A 16,973-nucleotide genomic window follows, 5' to 3' on the forward strand; every position below is an offset into this window, starting at 1 on the left:
GCGGAAGTGCGGATCCGCAAATGCGGATGCGGACAGCACATTCCGGCCCAATTGAAAATTGCGGAACGGATGCGGACCCATTTTGCGGACGTGTGAATGGAAAAGATATCCCTCAAAATGAAAATAAATTTTCCTGTCCGGAACCTTACCCTATATAAAAATGGCCCTAGTAAGCCCCTAGCCACTAGGCCCCTGACTTCCAGGTGATCACTATATAGATCTATGTGTTTTTGACTCATTATAAAAGTATATTATAAGTATATCGCACCCCTCTGTGTATCACACCTATCGATAGCACACCTATACCAGTCCTTAAAAAGACTTTTGTGGCCCTATTAGCTAGCGTTTGGTGTCCCTAAAAGCCTGTTCCTGCTCCACACAGCAACCTCTCCCTACACTGGCAAAACACTGAATGCAAAATGGCGGACAGATCAGGTTTATTTATAAGGTAGGGGGTATGTCCATGTGCTGAAACGCCTCAATTGGCTGTCCTGTACCACATGATGGATGTGTCATGGGTCAAAGTTCTTCACAATGTAAAAGAATTTGGCGGGCACAAATATCTCCATATGTTCGCATGTTCGGCGAATCGCGAACACGCAAAGTTCGCCGCGAAATGACCGCCGGGCGAACCGCAAGGCTCATTTTTGTACAGCACAGGTTGCAAACTACCACTCTTTTGTCGTTTGCACTTTCCTCAAAAAAGCGCCATACTGCGGAACACCTACCACTTGGCAAGGTAGATTTACGCATGGGGTGCTCGGTGTAACGGCTGCGGGCCTGTTTGGTGTGGGCCGACTTCTCCCTTTTGCAACCCCACTGCCTCTTCCAACCTGTTGCAGTGCTGCGGATCCCTCCCCCTCTGTACTACCCTCCTCGCTCGGCTTTTCACCATCCCATGTTAGGTCAGTCGTCAACCACACTTCCTCACTCTGCTCATCCTCCTGACTTGACCTAACCACAACCTCAGAGATTGACAACTTTGTCTCATCATCATCCACCTCGTGAACGAATAATTGCCGTTCACCACCGTCATCTTCTTGAGACTGTGAAGGCTCAAGAGGTTGGAAATCAGGGCAAATTATCTCAGTTTCCCTCTTCAAGCGTGCTGGGCGCGAGGGGCAAATGTAATAGTGGAGCTGGAAATAGCTCCTCGGAATATACGAGTGTGGGATCACTCGTTTGGCAAGCCAAGTGAGGATTTGGTTGACCAGACTCTTGGCTACAGAGACTGGACTTGGTGGAAGAGAGTGCAAAGAAGAAGCCATTTCTAAGCAAGATCCACAAGCTCAGGCGTTTTCACTGGGCCAGGGATCATTTAAAATGGAGTGTGGCAAAATGGAAGACTGTTCTGTGGTCAGACGAGTCACGATTCGAAGTTCTTTTTGGAATCTGGGACTCGATGTCATCCGGACCAAAGAGGACAAGGACAAGCCAAGTTGTTATCAACGCTCAGTTCAGAAGCCTGCATCTCTGATGGTATGGGGTTGCATGAGTACGTGTGGCATGGGCAGCTTGCATGTCTGGAAAGGCACCATCAATGCAAAAAAATATATTCAGGTTCTAGAACAACATATGCTCCCATCCAGACGTCATCTCTTTCAGGGAAGACCCTGCATTTTTCAACAAGATAATGCCAGACCACATTCTGCCATCAATCACAACATCATGGCTGCGTAGGAGAAGGATCCGGGTACTGAAATGGCCAGTCTGCAGTCCAGATCTTTCACCTATAGAGAACATTTGGCGCATCATAAAGAGGAAGGTGCAACAAAGAAGGCCCAAGACGATTGAACAGTTAGAGGCCTGTATTATACAAGAATGGGGGAGCATTCCTATTTCTAAACTTGAGAAACTGGTCTCCTCGGTCCCCAGACGTCTGTTGAGTGTTGTAAGAAGAAGGGGAGATGCCACACAGTGGTGAAAATGGCCTTGTCCCAACTTTTTGGGGATTTGTTGACACCATGAAATTCTGATTCAACATATTTTTCCCTTAAAATGGTACATTTTCTCAGTTTAAACTTTTGTTCCGTGATTTATGTTCTATTCTGAATAAAATATTAGAAGTTGGCACCTCCACATCATTGCATTCAGTTGGGAGTGGGATTTCTTGCCTTATAAATGGGGTTGGGACCATCAGTTGCGTTGAGGAGAAGTCATGTGGATACACAGCTGATAGTTCTACTGAATAGACTGTTAGAATTTGTATAATGGCAAGAAAAAAGCAGCTAAGTAAAGAAAAAGTGGCCATCATTACTTAAGAAATGAAGGTCAGTCAGTCAGCCGAAAAATTGGGAAAATTTTTAAAGTAAGGGCTATTTGTCCATGAAGGAGAGTGATGGGGTGCTGCGCCAGATGACCTGGCCTCCACAGTCACCGGACCTGAACCCAATCGAGATGGTTTGGGGTGAGCTGGACTGCAGAGTGAAGGCAAAAGGGCCAACAAGTGCTAAGCATCTCTGGGAGCTCCATCAAGACTGTTGGAAGACCATTTCAGGGGACTACCTCTTGAAGCTCATCAAGAGAATGCCAAGAGTGTGCAAAGCAGTAATCAAAGCAAAAGGTTGGCTACTTTGAAGAACCTAGAATTAGACATATTTTCAGTTGTTTCACACTTGTTTGTTATGTATATAATTCCACATGTGTTAATTCATAGTTTTGATGCCTTCATAGTCATGAAAATAAAGAAAACTCTTTGAATGAGAAGGTGTGTCCAAACTTTTGGTCTGTACTGTATGTAACACCCCAGAGTGGCATTACCACCTTTGCACCCCACCACTATCTCCTATGGTTAACCTAATGTCATTCTGTGTATTTATTTCCGGGTCATGTACAATGTGCATATCTATATCTATGCAACTGTTATGTTCACGTGTAATATGCCTGGTTCACCAGCAGGGGGCATCATAAATTCCAGAGCTACAGGTACAGAGAATGGAGCTTTCCTTTCCATTCTAACCCCCCTCTGTGGTGTGGTGGGTGTGTCCCACTTGCTTCAGGGAGGGTGGAGTATAGTTTAGAGTTAGTTCAGCTTATCCCCTTCTGCGGGAAGGTCTAGATAGTGTAGGGAGAGAAATTGTGTTTTTTTAGGAGTTTTAAGTGTTGAAAGGTGTGTTAGAGACCCAACAGTCCTTTTAAGGACTATTGTTTTATCTGGCTGCAAAATATATTAGCGCAATTTGCACTAAATTGCGTGCAAGAGTTTGGCTGCTGGTGACAGCAGCGACATTACCTGCGCTACATCTCCTGTATAATGTTTGCATATCATAAATATCAGTAACATTCAGTTTACTTTTTTTTGGATTTCCGCCACCCACCTAAGTTAGTGGCTGCAACCCCCCCTTCTCCTCCTCCACTTCCACCTCTGAATTATCATCTTGCAGAACCAGTCAGTAGCTGGAAGCAGTGTAGCACTGCAGTGGGAAGCGGCAACAGGCCGTGCTGAAACTAATTTGCTTAGGTGACAAACAGCACACCGCCGCAGAGCTGTGGCAGGGTATAAGGGACCCGACTAAGCTGTGGCATGGTTGTGTCTGATAATGGCCGTAACTTGGTGGCGGCTTTGGAGCTCGGCAAGCTCACACACATACCATGCCTAGCCCACAGTGGCATAACTACCAGGGAAGCAGCTGCTTCGGGGCCCGGGCTGCCAGGGGGCCCGGGGGCGTGTGTGACAGTTTATTTTCAAGTTTGTTAAATATCAATGTCTTACTGTTCAGGGCCCCTTCACAGCAGCTGACCAGGCCCCCTCGCTAATGTGATCTAATCTTACTGTCTCCTAAAGTCTTCTGATGTGTCTGGGATTCGAACCCACAACCTCCAATGTCTGAGTGTATCAGAGGCAAAGCATTTACCCTCACAACCATAAAGGCTGCAATACAACTGATTGAAAAAAAATATGAGACTACTGTTATAGCTGGCTAAGTGTACATCTATACACATGACAGCCGCCCTAACACACCCAGCACTGCTACATCTAATACACATGACAGCTGCACCAGCACACTCAGCTCTACTATATCTCTATATATGACAGCTGCCCCAGCAAACCCAGCTCTGCTACATCTATACACATGACAGCTGCCCCAACAAACCCAGCACTGCTATATCTCTATATGACAGCTGTCCCAGCAAACCCAGCTCTGCTACATGTATACACATGACAGCTGCCCAAACACACCCAGCACTGCTACATCTAATACACATGACAGCTGCACCAGCACACTTAGCTCTACTATATCTCTATATATGACAGCTGCTCCAGCAAACCCAGCTCTGCTACATCTATACACATGACAGCTGCCCAAACACACCCAGCACTGCTACATCTAATACACATGACAGCTGCACCAGCACACTCAGCTCTACTATATCTCTATATATGACAGCTGCCCCAGCAAACCCAGCTCTGCTACATCTATACACATGACAGCTGCCCAAACACACCCAGCACTGCTATATCTCTATATGACAGCTGTCATCGCTGACATGGAGGTAAGTAGAGGTGTTTATTATTATTTTTTAATACCCAACTGTTACTGCCATGGGGGAGCGGGGGGGCACATGGGGGGAGAGAGGCATCTGATACTGGCACATGGGGGGGGGGAGAGGGGTTGGCACCTTGGCACCTGATACTGGCACATGGGGGGAGAGAGAGGCACCTGATACTGGCACATGGGGGGGGGAGAGGGGTTGGCACCTGATACTGACACCTGGGGGGGGGGGGTTGGCATCTGATACTGGCACATGGGGGGAGAGAGGCACCTGATACTGGCACATGGGGGGAGGCACCTGATACTGGCACCTGGGGGGGGGGAGGGGGGGTTGGCACCTGATACTGGCACATGGGGGGGGAGAGGCACCGATACTGGCACATGGGGGGAGGCACCTGATAATGGCACCTGGGGGGGGGAGGGGTTGGCACCTGATACTGGCACCTGGGGAGGGAGGGGGGGTTGTCACCTGATACTGGCACATGGGGGGGGGGGGAGAGAGGCACTTGATACTGGCACTTTTTTGTGGGGGGGGAGATGGCACTATGATACTGGGACATGTGGGGGGGGGGAGAGAGGCACTTGATACTGGCACATGATGGGGGGGCATCTATGGGGACACTTACTGGCACATTATTGGGGGGCATTATGGGGGACACTAGGCCGGCAGCCTATCAGAGGCCGGACACTGAGGGGCATCTACTGGGGCACTATATATGAGGCATTTTATACTGGTACATTATGGGGGGCACTAGCAGGAAGGGGGGAGAGGAGCACTATGGGGGAATTTACTGGGGGCACTATATAGGGGTATTTTATACTGGTACATTATGGGGGCACTATGGGGACATTAGCTCAACTGGGGGCATTAAAAGGGGGTATTTTTTGCACTGTCACATTATAAGGAGAATTATTACTACTGGGGGGTGGGCATTATGGTGGGCTTTATTACTCCCCCATGGTATGACCCACTAGTAGCAGCACCAGCCTCTCCCTGCTCTGCTATTCCTCTGCCCCTTCTCCAAAACCTTATTATGAAATCTTTTTCATTAGGATAAAGCACAACATCAGCTCAGCCGAGCCCCGGCCAAAGTGTGGAAGTGGCGTCCGAGACCCCCAAGGGCCAAGTCAAGTAACTGTAAGTTTTCATGTGAAATATGTTTATGTTATACACATATAGCATCCACTGTGCCACACAATATACAGTATACCGCTACACTGTGCCCGACAATATACAGTGTACCGCTACACTGTGCCCGACAATATACAGTATACCGCTACACTGTGCCAAAGGAGTGGGGTTTACACAGGAGGAGGGAGGTGCGAAGCGCGCTGGGGGGGCACTTGCGATTGCCAGCTCACCGACTGTTGTGCGACGTGAGCATGCACTGGAACTCCACGTTCCACATGTTGGCCAGGCTTTGTGAGCAGCAGAGGGCAGTAGTGGAATACCAGCTGCAACATGGTCATCGCCTTTCCAGTCAGCTTCCGCTGTTCACAAGCGACGAGTGGGTATGGATGTCTGACCTCTGTGAGGTTTTACGCAACTTTGATGTAATCAACACAGATGGCCCCAGAGCAAGAATCTGAATTGGGCCCCCTAACTCCGCCCACTAACCAACCCCTGGCCCATCCCTGTGCCTCACGTTCAGCACCGATTGGGGGGGGGGGGGGGGGGCGAAGAACTAAATAACTAATTAACTAAGTGTGCAAAGCAAACGGAGGGGCGGGGCCTTCAGTGCGCTCCGGGCCCCCCTGTGCTGCGGGCCCCTCAGCACAAATTGGATGATGATGATGAGGAGGAGCTGGAGACGGTTGCCTCCGCTACAGAGGGTAGTATTCATAGCAGGTTTATTGCATCTGTTCAGCGTGGATGGACCGAAGAGGAAGAGGATGAGGAGATTGATAGTTATCCTCCTGACGAGGATAGCGAAGTTTTGTCTGTTGGGACTCTGGCACACATGGCTGACTTTATGTTATGCTGCCTTTCCCGTGACCCTCGCATTATACGCATTTTGGCAAACACCGATTACTGGTTGTTCACCCTTCTCGACCCCCGCTACAAATATAATATCTCATCTCTCATTCCTGTGGTGGAGAGGACTATCAAAATGGTGCAATACCAGAAGGTTCTTGTGGAAAAATTGCTCCAAAAATTTACAGCTGGCAACGCTGGCAGCAGAATAATTAGTTCCTTGGGCAACCGAGGAGGGGAGACGAGGGGAACACACAGCAGTTCCAACAGAGGTAGGGCAACACTTTCCAAGGCCTGGGACAGTTTCATGACATCCCGCCAGCACCCTCACCCTGATGCGCGGCCTAGTGTCACAAGGAGGGAAAAGTTTTGGAAGATGGTGAAGGAGTACATAGCAGACCTTGTCAGCGTCCTCAGTGATCCCTCTGTGCCTTACAATTATTGGGTGTCCAAGCTGGACACGTGGCACGAACTGGTGCTCTACGCCTTGGAGGTCCTGGGTGGGTATTTAGTGCTGCTGGGGGCATAATAACTGATAAGCGCATCCGCCTGTCAACTGAAAATGCTGACAGGTTGACTCTTATCAAAATGAAAAAGGCCTGGATTGCCCCTGACTTCTCTACTCCACCAGAGGAAAGCGGCTGAACATACATTTTTTAGATGGTCAGATCAGCATCAGACCCGCACCCCTAATATTTTAGAAGGTCAGCTCAGCAGCAGACTCTCACCCCTAATTTTTTAGATGGTCAGATCAGCAGCAGGCCCTCGCCACTAACGTTTTAGATGGTCAGCTCAGCAGCAGACCCTCAGCCCTAATATTTTAGAAGGTCAGATCAGCAGCAGACCTTCACCCCTAATGTTTTAGATGGTCAGATAAGCAGAAGACCCTCACCCCCATATTTTTAGATGGTCAGTTCAGCAGCAGACTCTCACCCCTAATGTTTTAGAAGGTCAGATCAGCAGCAGGCCCTCACCACTAATGTTTTAGATGGTCAGATAAGCAGAAGACCCTCACCCCTATATTTTTAGAAGGTCAGCTCAGCAGCAGACCCTCACCCCTAATGTTTTTGAGGGTTACCAGCAGGCCATCAATCATAATTTTTCAAGGGTGTGTATGATGCCCTCCTTTATGTGTAATAAAGGGTGTATTAGAGTGCCGGTTCCTTGTAATTTTTGGCAGCCCTTTCACTTAGTGCATAAGCTTTATGAGTGTAGGAGTCCCACTACCTGAACAATTTTACCAAAATGTGAATGAGGCCCTCCTTTATGTGATATACAGGTTGTATCGGAGTGCCTCTTCCTTGTAATTTTTGGCAGCACTTGCACTTTATATACAAGTAAATATACAGGAAAGAATGTTTCCTAACAATTTTTCCTCTAAAATTGACTTTATCTTCGGTTTGGTGCGTATTGTTGACAGTCTGTAAAAGTAGCGTACTACTCGGACAACATCTGTGACTTTTCTCCGATCACACCATTTTTCCGAAGTGGTGTGGGTGGGGAAGAGGGTTGGCCAGCTGGCCCATCTCATTCATCATTTTCTACGCCAGTTTATGGTGTGGAAAAAAGCCTTAAACTATGCCAGCAAGGGAGCTGGAGTAGTTTAAATCATACCGCACAGGCGGCAGCGGCAGCAAGAGCCAATATTGTGCGGAAGCCTGGGCCTCTACATAACTTTGGACCATCCAACAGCAGCTAAGGCTAGTTTCACACTAGCGGCAGGGGACTGCATGCAGTACTTTTAGTCTGGCTGCCTCTCGCCATGCCGCTGCCGGAACTCCGCCCCCGCCCCCATTATAGTCAAGGGGACAGAGTGGCAGTCCGGGGGCACACGTGAACCAGCGGCAGGACGGATCCCACAGGCTGTTCACCCACCGAAACAGCCTTCCGGAGTCCCCTGCCACTAATGTAAGAGTACCCTAAGAGGGATTAAGACCGGCGTATAATTTATAAATGACCCCCTGAGTCTTTGCATAAACTAGATGTATTTGCCAATGTATTTGTCAGTCTCAAACCTTTTGGCCACGACTGTACATTGAGAAATATGGTGTTCAGGAAGTGAGCCGTTATTTATGAAGTCCCTGTTTCACTTTTTCTGACATAGATGTCGAGGCAGAGTGCAACCATTCACCAGACATGAAGAGTGCACTGGCTAATTGTTCAGTCCCACTAGCTCAACCATCATCTTACCCCCAACCCCACACCCTAACCCAGGAAATAAACACACCACACCACTGCTTGGATTTAATCGACCACAGCAGTCGTTTATTGAATAAATACAAAATATATAACATAAGTTAACCAATGACGAGGGAGGTCCTAGAAGCCCCAATAACTCCATAAACGCTGGAACACCTGCGTCTCCATCTTGCCCCCAGCCGTTGAACCCAGCTCGGAGGCAGCAACTGATGGACGCGTAATTAGTTCCTACCAGCTCCTCAATGAGAGTCCAGCCCCTCCCGCGGGGCCCTCCCATCCTCAGGTACCACCATATTCCTCCACTTCAAGGACCTCCCCCGCCTCCACGACTGCCGCGACATATAACACACCAACACTCCCCTACTTCCACATCCACTAGGGTCGGGTGGGTGGGCGTTTGGATCCCCTGGCCGCACTGTCCTTACTTCCGCCTTCTTCCTCCGTCTCCGCTCTGGCCACGCCCCCCGCCGCCCTGGCAACTCGCGCCTCTACTCATAACCCGCCCCCACAAACAACTAACCCTTTCCTCACCTGTCCTTCACCGCCAGGCCTCTTCATGCGCGTCCTCCCCCACCGCTGCGCTCCAGTCCGGCCTGACTTGAAGAGGGCACTGGCTAATTGTTCAGTCCCACTAGCTCAACCATCATCTTACCCCCAACCCCACACCCTAACCCAGGAAATAAACACACCACACCACTGCTTGGATTTAATCGGCCACAGCAGCCGTTTATTGAATAAATACAAAATATATAACATAAGTTAACCAATGACGAGGGAGGTCCTAGAAGCCCCAATAACTCCATAAACGCTGGAACACCTGCGTCTCCATCTTGCCCCCAGCCGTTGAACCCAGCTCGGAGGCAGCAACTGATGGACGCGTAATTAGTTCCTACCAGCTCCTCAATGAGAGTCCAGCCCCTCCCGCGGGGCCCTCCCATCCTCAGGTACCACCATATTCCTCCACTTCAAGGACCTCCCCCGCCTCCAAGAACGCGCAGCTTGACCACCTCAACCCTGCGCGTCCCTCCACATACGCAAAGCAATTTCCACACCACTCTGGAGCCCCAGAGCCCACAAATCCGTACCCACCGCATTCAGGTGCACTCCATCTGCTCTCCAAAATGCACCCTCCCCCTTCTCCAACACCTCATGCCGCACCACCACACCGCCATTCCTTGCCATAAACCGGCCAACTGCTCTATTTACCTTAATCCGAGCCTTATTAAGGCTCTCCACTGACCTCGCACCCCTCCACGCCTTCCGCGGCACAATGTCTGACCAAACTGTTATCATCCCTGGAAACAACGCCCAGATCCTGAGCAAGTCAAACTTGACGTCACGAACCAATTCCCTAAAAGGACGCTTGCCCAAATCATTCCCCCCCACATGCAAAACGAACACATCTGGAGGACGATCCAATCGCACGAAATGATGCACCTCCCGCAACACTCCACCCCACAACATACCTCTCACACCTAACCACCTGACCGTAGCACGCTCCGGACTAATACCCAACTGTCGCCCACTCGGCCTCACATCTGCTCTGATCGCACCCCAGAACACATAGGAGTGCCCCAGAATCCACACCAAAGCCGCCACCGTCCGACCTGTGAACACAAAAAAGAACAGATTAAGACCCACCTACCACCTACCGTACAACTACAATAATGCAGGCCTCACATATGATTTAAAACGCACAGACTCCCAACGCCCAATCTTCCTAATCACCTCCTCACTGGCGCCCCACCTGGCTGCCTCAGTTGCTGCGCCAATTCTGAACGAATGACCAGAATAATCCTTGACCGGCACACCCAAGAGCTTTAAACATTTTTTAAAAACCGCCAGGAACTGAAACCTAGACAAAAAGGAGCCGTCCTCATGCCTAAGAAAAGGAACCTCATTACGCTGTAGCCCCGCCCCGTAAGACCCTGCACACCGCACTGGACACATACTACAACCTGGTACCGGAAACAACGTAAAACGCTGCCCCCTGGCCTCCTGATCAGTCTTTGACCTCCGAATCCGGACATACACCCTATCCCCCGCTAACTCAACATCCTCACTCCTAAGTCCCCCCGCTCTACTCACACTGTCACACACCAACTCCCCCAAGCGAAAAGCACCGAAAAACGCCAAAGCAAATGCAGCCCTAAACAGCACTAACTCCCATCCAGAGCTACAAACACAACTCAACTTATCACCCATTTGCACCAGCAACTCAAAAGACACCGGCCTCCGATAATCTGGCACCCTGCCTGCCCCCCTACGCCACCCTTTCAAAACCTGCCTAACCAAAAAACCCTTAGTCAAGTCCGGCAACCCCCGCAACTTAAAACCAAACGCTACCCCCGCAATCAAATGATTCACCTTTGACACCGACCACCCCTCGCTCTTCAACTGTCCTAACAACATCAACAACCTCACATCACCATCCCCAACCCCAGCCCCCAGGATCCGTTCCAAGTTTCCCAGGTCGTCCACGCCTTACCATACTCCCTCCAAGTACCCGGGCTCAACGAATCCCTCAACATCCCCATCACTTCTCCTCCAGGATCCCCCACAGCCACGGCGGACACTCCAGACCCTCCACCTCCGCTTCTGGCGCAAGAAGCCGGAACCGCTCCCACGGTAAACGAGAAAGAGAATCCGCCACTGAATTAGACACTCCAGCCACATGTTCTGCCACCAACCACATGTTAATCGACAAACATCGCAATACCAGAAACTGTAACAGCCTAATCACCGGCGGAGAAGATGCGGACAAACTGTTGATAGCCTGAACCACCCCCAAATTGTCACAATGAAAACGCACCTTCCTGTTTTCAAATTTCTCACCCCACAACACCACCGCCATCACAATGGGAAAAAGTTCCAACAAAGCCATGTTCCTCACCCACCCACGACTTACCCACGAATCCGGCCATACGCCCGGACACCATTGTCCCTGGCAATAAGCCCCAAAACCCACTCCCCCCGACGCATCAGTATATAACTCGAACTCCACACTATCACACAACTCCGCCATCACTAAAGACCTGCCATTGTACTGACCCAAAAACTCCGCCCACACCCTTAAATCCCCTTTTAACTCCTTACGTAACCTGATAAAATGATACGGCGCTGACACCCCCGCCGTAGCCACGGCCAGTCGTCTACAAAAAATTCTACCCATTGGCATAATTTGACAAGCAAAATTTAATTTACCCAACAATGACTGCAAATCCCTCAACCTAATCTTCTCCCTGACCAAGGCCCTGCCAATCTCCAGACGCAAATCCACCAACTTATCCTGCGGAAGCCTGCACTCCATCCGCTCAGTATCTATAACAATCCCCAAAAAACACAACTCTGTCACCGGCCCCAACATCTTCTCCCGCGCCAATGGTACCCCAAAACGCGCAAAAACCGACTGCACCGTGTGCAGCAACAAAGAACACACCCGCGAATTCGCCGGCCCTAAACACAAAAAATCGTCTAAATAATGGATAACGGATGAACAACCTGAAACTTCCATCACTACCCATTCCAAAAATGAGCTAAAGGTCTCAAAATATGCACACGAAAGAGAGCACCCCATCGGCAAGCACCTATCCACAAAATATTCCCCATCCCAAAAACAACCCAACAAACCCATGCTCTCCACGTGTACCGGAAGCAATCGAAAGGCCGCCTCCACATCCACCTTAGCCATCAACGACCCCTGCCCAAACCGCCTCACCCATCTTACAGCCGCATCAAAAGAGGTATATACCACCGAACAAAGTTCAGGATCTATAGCATCATTGACCGACGCACCTTTTGGATAAGACAAATGATGAATGAGCCGAAACTTGTTCGGCTCCTTTTTTGGCACCACACCTAACGGGGACACCCTCAATCCCAGAATCGGCGGCTCCTTGAATGGACCCGCCATCCGCCCCAACTCCACCTCCTTCCTCAACTTCTCCGCCACAACACCCGCGTGAACAAGCGCGGACCTAAGATTCTTAGGAACCGTAGGCCCCGCCGTAACCACTGATGGAATACGAAAGCCAAACCTAAAACCATCCCCCAACAAACCGATCCGGATATCTATCTAGGAACACCTGCATCTCTTCCACCCGCACCGGCGTCCGTCCCTTTTCCAGCACCGTCACCCCCCCTATTCCTTCCCCCTTTGAAGCAACGGTTAGCTCCATGGGCTCCCCCACTCCCCGTGCACTCGTGCTTAAATTTGCACTTGGCACCAAATCTGCAATTTCCTTCATTAAAAAGGAAGCACAACCCTTTTGCCGATGCCGCTGCCAAAGCCCCCGGGGATGACCCCCGGACTCACCACGAAAGGACTGCCCAGCCCTAGGAGGCGCCGTCACCCTCAACCACAACCCAATATCCTTATGATCCCACCGGATATCGGGTCTCACCGCCTTACGCTGTCGGAACTGCTCGTCGTAACGGAGCCAACCCACCCCACCATAAACCCTATAAGCCTCCCCAATAGCGTCCTGGTAGCAAAACAGCGCCGAACAGCATTCCGGAGCCCGTTCCCCAATGACACTTGCTAATATGGCAAACGCCTGTAGCCAATTAGCAAAGGTACGTGGAATCAATCGATGCCTACGCTTATCCTCATCCTCCTTTTTTCCTTCATCCTTCTTACCCCTATCCAGGTTAAACCTTTCCAATGGGAGCAGCGAGAATATCTCCACATACTCTCCCTTCCAGATCTTTTCTCTCACTTCCTGCTTTAAATGAGCCCCCAGCGGCCCCTCAAAGCACACGTACACCTCACCACGAGCCCTATCATCCAACCTCTGCACCTCCTCCTCCCCCCCCGCCTGCGTCTCCACCGACACCGACCCTGCCGTAACAACCTGCATCCCTGCCCCTAACCCCGGCACCACTCCCCACCCCGGCAACGGAGACCCAGCACCAGCACCCATACCCGACAGCCAACCCGCCAATCCCCCCAAAAACTGCCCCAAACCCTTACCAAATTCACCCATGGTCCCACCCCCACCACCCGGGAAACCCTGCGCTAAAACGGATCCCCAACCAATCTCACCAGGCACCACGGGCGCTGTGGCTCCCGCTGCCGTAGATCCTGACTCCCGCCGTACAGACACTTCACCGTCAAAGCTCCTGGATGTCGACGGCTGCTCTTCCTGGACCACCTGCACGACCCTCTGCACCACGCTGGCTGGACGCCTGGACGAGGCCGCAGCACCCACCACCGCAAGGGGATCTTCCTCCACACTGCTCATATCTTCTCTGGGCCTGCCCTGGTATTCCTCTCCCATCAGAGCAGCCCGAGGAACCCGGATGCTATCTGAAAGCTGAGTGGACCGCCCGCTTAAGGAAGGACTGGGCCGTTCCACCGTTCCTTGTCCCGCATCCATGTCCACTGCCGCAGGGAACGGGGGAAGGGGCGTCCCGCTCCTCACAGGGCCCCGCCGAGAATCGGGATTCCTCCCACGGCGAGAGCGGCTCGCAGAAGGCTGAGCGGCCGCTCTCCGCCGCCGAGGGTCCGCAGGGGGGCTCCCTATTCGGCGCCGGGCCCGGGGGGTGATTTCAGGGCTTAGGCGCGCCGGCGGTATACTCCGCCGCGGCCGGGCAGCCCTAGCAATGGGGGTAGCCACAGGAGCAGGAGAAACTATGCAGGCGCCCACCTGCTCCTGCAGCCAGCCAGGCCCCCTCACCTCCGCCTCTCGCCGCAACCTCTCCAGCATCTCTTTAACTGACATCACCGGCGCCGACATCCTGAGGTCCGTCCTGCTCGTTTGGATCCCCTGGCCGCACTGTCCTTACTTCCGCCTTCTTCCTCTGTCTCCGCTCTGGCCACGCCCCCCCGCCACCCTGGCAACTCGCGCCTCTACTCCTAACCCGCCCCCACAAACAACTAACCCTTTCCTCACCTGTCCTTCACCGCCAGGCCTCTTCATGCGCGTCCTCCCCCACCGCTGCGCTCCAGTCCGGCCTGACTGACTCAGAAGTAAAGTCCCTTTTATATGGGGCAAGGATAGGGACAATTATCAGGGATGAGCATTCGTACGAACACTCAGAGATGCATCTGACATGAGATTAAATGGGCTGGCGGGTCACAGGAGCCTATGGTGGGTCACTATAGGGGCACTGTAACCCCTGGTGCAATATAGAGAACATTATAACTACTAGGGGCACTGTAACTACTGGGGTCACTCTAGGGGGAATTATAACTACCAGGGGCTCTATAGTTGATTTATAGATCAAGCTTAATGGGCCTTAATACTATTGGGGACACTATAGGGGGTCCTAACTTCTGCTATAGGAATTTCTACTATTGGGCACTCCTGGGGAGCATTATCAATGTTGGGGGCACTTTGGGGGAGAATTATTACTATTGGTGGGACTTTTGGGAGTACTATTACTAAGGGTAAACAGTTTGAAACTGTAAGAAAAACCATTCTGGACTGATAATTTGGCACTGGGGAGCGGGGTATTGCACCTTTTTTGCCTAAGGCAGCAGAAAAGCTAGAATCGGCCCAGTGATGGTTCCCAATAACTGTCCTGTGTAGATCTGCACATAAAATCCCCTTTCATCAGCAGCACAATGCCCTGTGTAAATAAGTATGTGCTGCCAACAAACAAGGAAACTGTATGGGACGAACAATCACAGTATTGATCCTTCAGCTCCATGCAGTCACAGATCATTGCTGAACATGAATGCATCTAATGAGCAGGAAATGATTGACTACAAACGTTCATAGGAACGTTTGTCCAAATCACTGCTCGTTCTCTCTCAGCCCTTGTAAAAGGGCTTTAACTCACTCCTCTTATGGAAGTCTGTGACAAGAGCAAACACCCTGGGACAGTAAGAAAGTGCCATAAATCTGGGTTACAATGCATCAGCGTTATCACTGCTTGAAGTTAGTCCCCTTGCAATTGGACAATTAGGAGATCCGCTTCCCCATGTGCAGGGGTGTAGCTATAGGGGGTGCAGAGGTAGCAGTTGCTACTGGGCCCAGGAGCCTGAGGGGGCCCAAAGACCCTTGTGCCACCTAAGAAGAAAGTGCATGGAGATCAAGTTACACCTCTGGCTGGAGGGAAGGGGTTAGGTCAAGAATTTGGCATGGGGGTGTTGCCGTTTCAATTTTCAATGACCGCATTCATTGAATTTTCTTTAGCTTAGTTCTGTCTCTTCATGGTATGTCTACATGCAGCGGAAATACTGTGGATTTTTTGCAATGGGTTTCCATTTGGAAAATCAACTCATTTTAAACAATCTCCTCCACAAGCTGCATTTTTGCGATGGAATCCACACATAACTTGACCTGTGATTTAAGGCCTCCGTACTCTGCCTGATATTTGGGCAGTTGATTGCTAACTGTTCGTACGACCGCTCATTGGCGATATTGGGCCATTTAAATTGCTGCCAATTACCCGATGAACAAGCGAAACGCTCTTCAACGGGTAACAGAATCGCTGGTGCAGACACCTAAATCATCCTTGGCTGGCAGCAGTTTGTGTTGTCTAGTTGACGTTCGTGAAAAAACGCATCTGTGTTTCATCTGTGAAGATGTCTGTGAACGATCCATGTGTCCATTTTTTGCCCTCTGTGTGTCATTCATATTCCACGGACAATGCTAGGCTGAAAATTAATTTCCAAAGCATTTCCTTCAGCGGTCAATGATAAAAGGACCAAACACAGATGCCACCCATGTTGTGTGTGTGATTTTTTTTACAGACTCATAGACGTCAATGGGCGTGTTTGGTCTATATCACGGAGCAAAGCAGTGCATGTCTCCTTGATTTTTTCACTGACCCACACTCAGTAAAAAATACTGATATGTGAACACATTAAAATCAATGAGTGCGTTTGCTTGTTCGCAGAAAATGTGGACAGCACATGTCAGTGATAAACGTGAATGAGGCCTAAGTGTTGCCACTTTTTAACTAACTATTTACTTGCTGCTGAACGTGGCCATATAGCTCTAGGATGCCCTTCTGGGAGAAATATTCCTTCCAGGGACCTTCCATTGCGGTGAGCCAATAGCCACAAATTTTCTAAAGGCCTCCGAGTCCTCCAGTTTATATGGCAGTAGTAGCAGTGTAGCTGGCCAGCTAAGACCTGTCCTAGGTTGCTAATATAGCTTGTGTGTTTATACAGCTAGACCTGCCAATAACCTTAATACAGTTCATATGTTTGCGTGCTAAACACAAAAGCAGAGTTACTTACAGTGACTTCATGTTTACATGTTATATAACTGTTATATATTGTGTTAACAGAAGTAGAAAAGATAATATGCCTTTAAGATTCATTATATGGAGGTGAGGTAAACTCAATGACA

Source organism: Bufo bufo, chromosome 11 (genome assembly GCF_905171765.1).
Source record: "Bufo bufo chromosome 11, aBufBuf1.1, whole genome shotgun sequence".
NCBI lineage: Eukaryota > Metazoa > Chordata > Amphibia > Anura > Bufonidae > Bufo > Bufo bufo.